This window comes from Mus pahari, chromosome 12 (genome assembly GCF_900095145.1).
Source record: "Mus pahari chromosome 12, PAHARI_EIJ_v1.1, whole genome shotgun sequence".
Classification (NCBI taxonomy): domain Eukaryota; kingdom Metazoa; phylum Chordata; class Mammalia; order Rodentia; family Muridae; genus Mus; species Mus pahari.
The window spans coordinates 78955537-78964127 of record NC_034601.1 but is presented as its reverse complement, the minus strand read 5'-3'; the positions used below and the strand labels follow the sequence as shown (position 1 = coordinate 78964127).

Below are 8591 nucleotides of genomic sequence, written 5' to 3'. Positions count from 1 at the left end.
CTTAGCTCCAGCTAACCAGCATCAATAGTCCCAGTAAAGCAAAGTTTTTGCTTTAGTAGTTCTGGTATCTTGTTAATCACAGCAGATTCTTCAGCTCCAGCTAACCAGAACCACAGAATCTTCACAATCCAAAACAGCAATGGCCCTGAAAAGAGTCTTTAATTTTCCCTCTGAAATTTCACAAGCCAGGCCTCCATTTTCTGCACTGTTCTCAAACATTATCTTCCAAGCTCTTATACAACTTCTCACAGAGCTCTTAGCACTGAATGGATCTTCTGGCCCAAAGTTCCAAAGTCCTTCCACAGTCCTCCCCAAAACATGGTACAGTTGTCACAGGAATAACCCACTATGCTGGTACCAATTTGTCTTAGTCAGGGTTTCTATTCCTGCACAAACATCATGACCAAGAAGCAAATTGGGGAGGAAAGGGTTTATTCAGCTTATATTTCCACATTGCTGTTCATCACTGAAAGAAGTCAGAACTGGAACTCAAGCAGGTCAGGGAGCAGGAACTGATGCAGATGCCATGGAGGGATGTTCTTTACTGGCTTGCTTCCCCTGGCTTGCTCAGCTTGCTGTCTTATAGAACCCAAGACTACCAGCCCAGAGATGGCACCACCCACAAGGGCACCTCCCCACTTGATCACTAATTGAGCAAATGCCTTACAGCTGGATCTCGTAGAAGCATTTCCCCATCTGAAGCCCCTTTCTCCATAATAACTCCAGCTGTGTCAAGTTGACACAAAACTAGCCAGTACACCAACTAACCTAAAAGTAACTATCATTATGGCAGACTAAGCTAGATCACAATCCCAAGAAAGTTGTTTTAGAAAACAAATAGTACAAAGAGCTTAAAACCATACCGAAGGTGGATTCAGTCTGAATGATGAAGTGTCATTGAAGCTCCAGATACAGTGTAGACATTTCAGTAGTTTTACAACAACAGAGTCTAGTGTAATGGGAGCAAATGTAAAGCTGCGGTAAGTGTAACATTTACAGAGGACAGGAACAAATGATTGCATGCCCTTCATAACTACAGAAGGATGGCTTAATGAAGACATCTTCACATTTCAGTGCAGTGACTTCAGGGACAGCAGGAGGGTGTGCAAGTCCCAGGACCTAAGAAAATGTGACCATACAGAAAAGCTTAGAATCGGAAGTGTGACAGTGAAATGGGTGCCGGGCCCCTCCCGGCCCCCCAACCCACCCTGCCCTTCAGGAATGGTGCCCCTGTCTACTGAGAGTGTCACAGCTCAAAGCATCATGTCTTCATTCTACCTAGAAGCAAGGGGGAAAGTGGATAACACCTTCTCTTCTAAAAACATCTACCAGAAGTTACCCTGATTTCCTCAGACTTCATCCCTTATTTGTAATTTGGTCACAGGCCAAACATGCCCCACACAGTAGAGGATACAAATGAATAACGGCCCTTCAGGGTGGTCCTTTGTCCTTTGCCCCTATAAAACCTAGGATGCTGTTCTTATGCTCAGATAATTTTAATAGATCAAATCAAGGAGAAAGGGGTCTGTCTAGAGAGTACTGTTTGAGCACCACCAAGATGGCTCAATAGGGCCTTAAATGCAATCAAAAACCAGTTGGTCACTCCCCTAACATCCATGCTGCTCCAGTGCCCATACCCATAGCTCTACTGCACCAGTTATTATTGAAGCTCACAAGATCCACAGCTGCATAAGACTAGAGATGGCTCCCCCCCCCCCCCAGCAGGCTGCATAGCACCTTCTGGTACTGGACAGCGAGCCCGCAGGGGAGAAGCTTCTGGTTCAGTGCCAGCCCGATTCCTTCCTGTCTAGTGACCAATGTGTGTACTGTCTTCAACAAGAGGTTTTTATCATGAAGTTCTGCTGCCATAACAGGAGCAATGGCGATAGCCTGAATTGTTTAGGGGCGTCTCTGAGACCCTTGAGCAACAACTCAACAGGAGGCATTCCAAACCTCACACTGGGCTTTTAATTTGGCAACTTGTGGCCACTTAAGCTATTAAAACCTACTAACCTGCATTTCCATTTTGATTCTCACACTGAAGTCAATTTTAACCATGAGAGAAATAAAAATAAATACTATAAGTAAATTATGGGTTATTTTTTATAATTTTGATATGAGTATATGCAAGAAAACTTTAATTAATTTGATGTTTAAAGGATTAAATTTATGACTTAAACATGAAAACCATAAAGATAACTAAGACTAAACATAAAAACAATCTCAGAAATTATACTTTGATCTTATATATAAGGATAACATCATTTCCATAATATATAAAGAAATGTTATAAATAAAAAAGAAAAATACAGTACTTCCATATAAAGATGGGTTAAGGACTTAAAGGGAAAACTGGTAAGTACAGATTCAATAAAAATTTTATTTGTGTAAGAATGAATGAAATTAAACTAATGAGACACTTTTTCTAACATCAATTTTTAACGTTTTCAGATTTCATGGTACTAAGAAATTGCAAAGATATTCTGCAATAGGAATGTCCTCTCCATAATGGCAAAAAGAGCAATTCAGCAATAAAACTTAAGCCATTGAGCCAGCCAGGCCCCTTCCAAGAACCTACTCTTGGACAAATGTATGTCATACCCACAAAACATCTACAAGAATGCACAAAACTGAGAGAAAACTGGAGCCAGCCTGCCAGGCAAAGGGAGGCTCACAGAAATAACTACCAACCTCCAAATCGGCTTTCTCTTTATCCAAATAAAGGTGCTTTCTACTTCTTTTGTAATATTGAGCATACTATGTTACTTTGAATCACATTGTTCTACATGCACACTGGTGCCCTCTGATGGATGGAAGGGCCTTGAAAGCAGAAACGTGCTGTTTGGTTCCACAGTGGACTCTCCATAGCCTTGTTTGGCTCTGTAAACAGTGAAAACGTAGGAACTGCTTCTATCAAAGTGTATATATAACTGGCTATGAACAGTGTAGAATTCCTTCTCTCCTGCAGTAACTATTGAGTGCCGAAACTGGACACTGGGCTCAAAGGTGAGCAAGCTATTCTCTGTTGTCATGAAGAATGCATTCAGTGGGGAAGACAGGAATGAACAAACACATAAATAACTGTAAAGTCTGAAACGGCAGTGCACATAATCTCAGGAACATAAAATGGAAAATTACTGGCAGAGGTCTCCTTCAGTTATATTGGTCAGAAAATACACCACTGTGGCAATGCTGGAGCTGATTTCAAAGGAGAAGTCACAGACAACAGTGCTGGAGGGAAGCACTAAGTCCAGGAACAGCTGTACGAGCATCCTGACTCAAGAAAGGCTTGACTGATCACACTTTCAAAAATGGTCCTGGTACAACAAGAGATTAGTATAGCCTTAGATGGGAGAGCTATGCAGAGGTGCATCCAGCCTTTGTGAATTTAGATTTATTGTAAGTATAACGAAAACCCACCAATAATTTAAAAGTGTGGTGTCCTTAATGGTGTAGAGAATATGATCGTTTATAAGCACTGGGTAGAAGAAAATGACCAACCAGCAGAGAACTGGGAGACATTCCATGAGGTTCTGCCACTGGCCAAGTGAGGAAAGGGTTATGGTCATGATTAGCAGGCAGCAGAGGCAGAGTTGCTGGAGACCAGAGAGAAAGGTTTTATGGAAAAGGGAAAACTCAAGACTGACTCTTAGGTTCTGGGTTGAACAACTTCAAGAAATTGTCCTTTGTATTAGGTCAGATCACATGAGGATGTGACTTATTTGTTGAGGCTGAACTGTCAATTGACATTGTCGTTCGAAACAATTGGCTGAGTTGGATTCAAAGTAGGAGTCTTTAGGCATGGTGATAAAGTGAAAAAAAAAAAAAACATAGAGAAAGAGAAGAGAAGAGGATGCTGGACACGAAGGGATGCTAGCGGGAGCTCAGTAGAATCAGAAACAAAGCAGGGAGCTAAGGAACAACAGCCTGATAATACCCACAGGGGGCGGGGTGGGGGCAACCCCAGAGGAAGTGGATTAGAGAAAAGCCTCCTTAAAGATGTGGAGATGATATAGTTAGCAACCTTTGAGAAATCTGGAATCGAGAATAAGGGAACCCTATGTAGGAACTTAAGGTAGACTCGGGATGGAGAAAGTGACTGTTTGTTAGTGTGTTGGGATTGGCTGAAGTAACGGAAGGGGCAACCCCAGCACTCGGGAGGCAGAGGCAGGCAGATTTCTGAGTTCGAGGCCAGCCTGGTCTACAAAGTGAGTTCCAGGACAGCCAGAGCTATACAGAGAAACCCTGTCTCAAAAAACCGAAAAAAAGAAAAAAGAAAGAAAGAAAGAAAGAAAGAAAGAAAGAAAGAAAGAAAGAAAGAAAGAAAGAAAGAAAGAAAGAAAAAGAAAGCAAGGGAAAGCTGGCAAAGGGGAGGAGCTGATCACCAGAGCAAAGGCTCACCTGGTGCTTCCCCACCACACAAAATTTGTATGCTTTCATGTTTCAGTGGAAAGTGTTCTTTGAAGAGTGTCTTGGTCACAGTGGGTGTCCATCTAAGGCTTTAGGGCATCAAATGAAGAAAATAATGCAATTAGTTAACCATTCAGATCTACATGTAGGTACAGAAGAAACAGAGATTCAGGTTTCACCAGACATGTATGAGGGAGATGAAGGAGATGAGCCCGGGAAAGCACGGGTGAGGGGCAGCAATAAGAACACGGTAGGAAGCATTTAATGTCCATATGGGCAAGGAATGAAAGAAAATTTAATAAGATTTGTTGAGGTCAAAGAGCACAACTAATTTCCATTTTATCATTATGTGTTACATTTACACCATACATTTTCTATGATAGGCATATTTCATTTCTAAGTGTGATTATATTTTAACAGTATCTTGTATAAAATGAAAGCAGCCATATATTTAAATCAAGTTGAAATTGAGATAGAAAAAAAAATGAATGGTTTGCTTTGTTAAAACCCACTGATTAAAATGCATTAAATATGTAAATGACTTAAATGTGAAAATATTTAATGTATTAACGAAGAAAATAGAGAATAAATACAAAAACTTTACATTCAAACTCTATTTTGAAAAGTTAAAATTGTGCTGGTCATAATTAGATATTTCTGGACTCATTCTGAAATTCAGTAAGTTTAGTCTAGAATCCTGCATTTATCTTCTCTCCCTTTATGGGTCATGCTTCAAGTTAAACAGATGTGAAGAAAGCATTTCCCTAGACAAGAATTCCAGTCAATTCAGAGAAGGTGTTGAATTAAAAAATACCATCTTGCAACTTCCTGTGAAAGAATGGAGCTACGCAATAGTTAACAATGACCGTAAGTGGTAAATCTTAAAATGAATACTCAATTCTGGTCACATCAGACTCAATGAACATTTTTAGAGGGGGACACACAAAACTCATGGCTGGTGACATGATATAATATTGAGTATGATTGTGAAATTCCCTTATGAAAAATAAACCAAAACTTTAATAAAGCTTCTAGACTTAGTGCCAGTATATAAGAACTAGAAAGCACAGGCTATGTGGGCATATTAGTGTACTCCCATAATCCCAGAACTAAGAGGCTGAGGTAAAGGGATGGTGAGCTCAAGACCAAGCTGGAATATATATCAAGACCCTGTCTCACACATGTATACACACACACACACACACACACACACACACACACACACACAAATACAAACAAAACAAATAACACCACAGGATAAAACCAGATTCAGGATGTAGCAAATTAAAAAAGAAAAAAACATTGTGTTGAACAGACAAGTGGTGTGGTGGTTTGAGTGAGAATGGCTCCCGCAGGTTTGAATGCTTGGTCCACAGTTGATGGGAAATGTTTGAGAAGGATTAGGAGGTGTGGCCTTGTTGGAGGAGGTATGTCATGGCTTGTTGGTGCCCAGGTTTCCAGCTCTGCACCCCTGGTGTTGTGGATCAGAAGTGAGCTCTCAGTTTCTGCTCTGTCACCATGCTGGACATGGACTCCCCATGGGCTGCTGCCGTGCTCCCCACCATGATGGTCATGGACTTAGCCCTCTATAACTGTGAACCCCAATTGAAGTGCTTTCTATTATACATTCCCTGGATCAGGGTGTTCTGGCAAGGCAATACAAAAGTAACCAAGACGAATGGCTCGGGAAGAAATATGGAGGAGAAACTGCTAAATAGTAAGGCCCTGAGACAGGTCACCATCAAGACTCAACCTTGTTTTTTAATTATAAAATTAAATACTTTTAAAAATAAAAGATCTATAAATTAAATCTATTAGTAACTTTTGGAGGTCCTAACTGGAATGAATGTGCTATTTTTAATAAGATCAAAAAATTTAAACATAGACAATTGATATATTTAAAATAAGAATGCTATCAGGTATGGCAATAATATTCTGATTATGTTATTTTGAGGCCTGTATTTTTAGTTTTGTACTGAATTATTCACAAGTGAGGGATTAGTGAAAGTATCCACATGGACTGATTGAATACAATTGGCTGATAACTGCCAAGTAGGGGAGGTTGGCAGCATCATCATGTGTCATATTACCCTATGTTATTTTAGATATATTTGAAAATGCAATTAATAAAAAAAAAATCAAGTGGAAAAGACAGTGTGGCATTAAAATCTAAGACTTGAGACCTGGGGCACCTATAGCCCTTTCAGACGCTAAGCCAACCGTCAACTTCAGATTACACGCCGTTCTCCAAATGTCACCATGTTTTTACTCTTCTGAACAGACATGCTCTGTTCCAAGATTTGCAATAAACTGAGCCACCCAGCTACCTGCGGGGGCTTCCTGTCTCTGTCATTTGGAAGAGAAAAGAACATGTTTCTAGAATCAGTCAAGTATCTACCAAACGTCAACCTTTCAGCGGGTGACTACGATGGTGTTAAAAATCACAGCCAGTTACTTCCCAGCAAGCAATTCAACTAGCAGACTCACATGGGCTCCTTAGACAGAAGACCAACGAGACACAGGAGCAAGTAGCTATGTGCAGTCGGATGCACAAATACTGACTGACCACACCCCGCCAGGCAGTGAGATTGAGTGCCCAACCACATCCCACCAGGCAATGAGATTGAATGCCCCATCTGAAACTACACCATATATACACCAAGCACCATGAGGCAGCTAAAAAGCCTCCAAGATGCTGAAGCCTTCCCTGTATCCCACTTCAGATCCATCCGAACAAGAGGTGTGCAGCTGTCAGACCACATCAGTTCTTCTGTTTCAGCCTTTCTCTCTCCTTTATACCTTTGGGAACTAGGATCTAGGAACTTCCATGGCTTTCTCAAAATATTAAGATATTTTCTTGATCAACACCTACATAAGCATGTATATAAACACACACACACACACACACACACACACACACACACACTTGCATTTGCTTCAACATCAGCAGATCTGAGCCTGTGTTCTTGAGTCCAGTGGCACTCACATCCCCTTGGGACCTATTCTGTATGTCCCCATTCTGTAAGTCCCACTTCGCACCTACAGAACTAGCAGCCCATGCAAACAATTCTGAAGAAAAGAGAAAAAGTCATGCATTCAGTGCAACTAAGTGAGACTAGAGGAAACACTGTGGTTCCTTTTAACTCTTGAAAGCCCGGGATGGAATAGAGTAAGATATTCTAATCCAACCCAGGGTAGGAACAGAGCCATTAGGAAACCAAAGAAAGAGGAGAGAGGCCGTGTCCACACTCAGTGTTCTGACCTGTGAACATCTGAGTGATTAATAGCCTAACATTCCCTGCAAAAGGAGACACTGAAATGACCACCAGTCTCGGTGCCAGCGGGCCTCAGCAGCCCCCCAGGACAGGGAGCAAGCTAGAGACTACAAGAACCCCACCTGGGACCACAGGCCCTAGGAAGGAGGGAGCCAGAGGCAAATGACCCTCACATGGGGCCACTCTGGTGGGCCTAGGCTAGGAGCTAGCCTGAGATGACCACCAGACCAGTGCCATGTGGCCCAGACAAGGAGCAAGCCTGAGATGACCACCAGTCTGGTGCTGTGCAACCCTTGGGGGGGCAGACCATGGCCAAGATGACTCCTACCTGGTTCCATAATGCACTAGTGGGTCATAGCACTCTTGAAACCACTCCTGAGATGACCCCAGGCACCACTAAGAGGAGCAAGTAAGTGTGGTGGAGAAATAGAAGAAAAAGAGAGACAAGAAGATATGGGCACAATGAAGAGAGACAGAACTGGAGGCTCAAGGGTAATGAGGAACTGACGTGAATAGCCTGTGATGCCACCTGGGAACATTGTGAGGTCCTGGCTTGTGCAGCCACTGGGGGTCATGTCTGGGTCCATAACCCTATAGCAGCAGGGGTCTGTTACCACCAAAGCCCAGGCAGACATCCCTAGTCTGGGCTGACATGTTAATATCTAAATGCTATACAGAACTGGCCCCGCCCCTCACCTGGGCAGAATGGGAGAGCTGGCCCTGGGGATGTGAGAACAGGAGAGCTGTTCCTGCCCCTCACCTGCTGCAGCATTTAGGAGAGTGGGCCCTGCACCTCACCTGGTCAGCACAGTAGAGCTGCACCTAGACCTTGGGGTGGGGAGGGATGCAGGTCAGATGCTTAACAGGGTGAGCACAAAAGAGCCAGCTCTCCTCCCCCTCCCCCTC

The 8591-nt window shown here is 42.6% G+C and overlaps 1 pseudogene; it reads left to right on the top strand.

Annotated features, from left to right (window-relative positions):
* Positions 1-7618: 7618 nt before the first annotated feature.
* LOC115065143 lies at positions 7619-7706 on the top strand (annotated as a pseudogene).
* Positions 7707-8591: the final 885 nt, after the last annotated feature.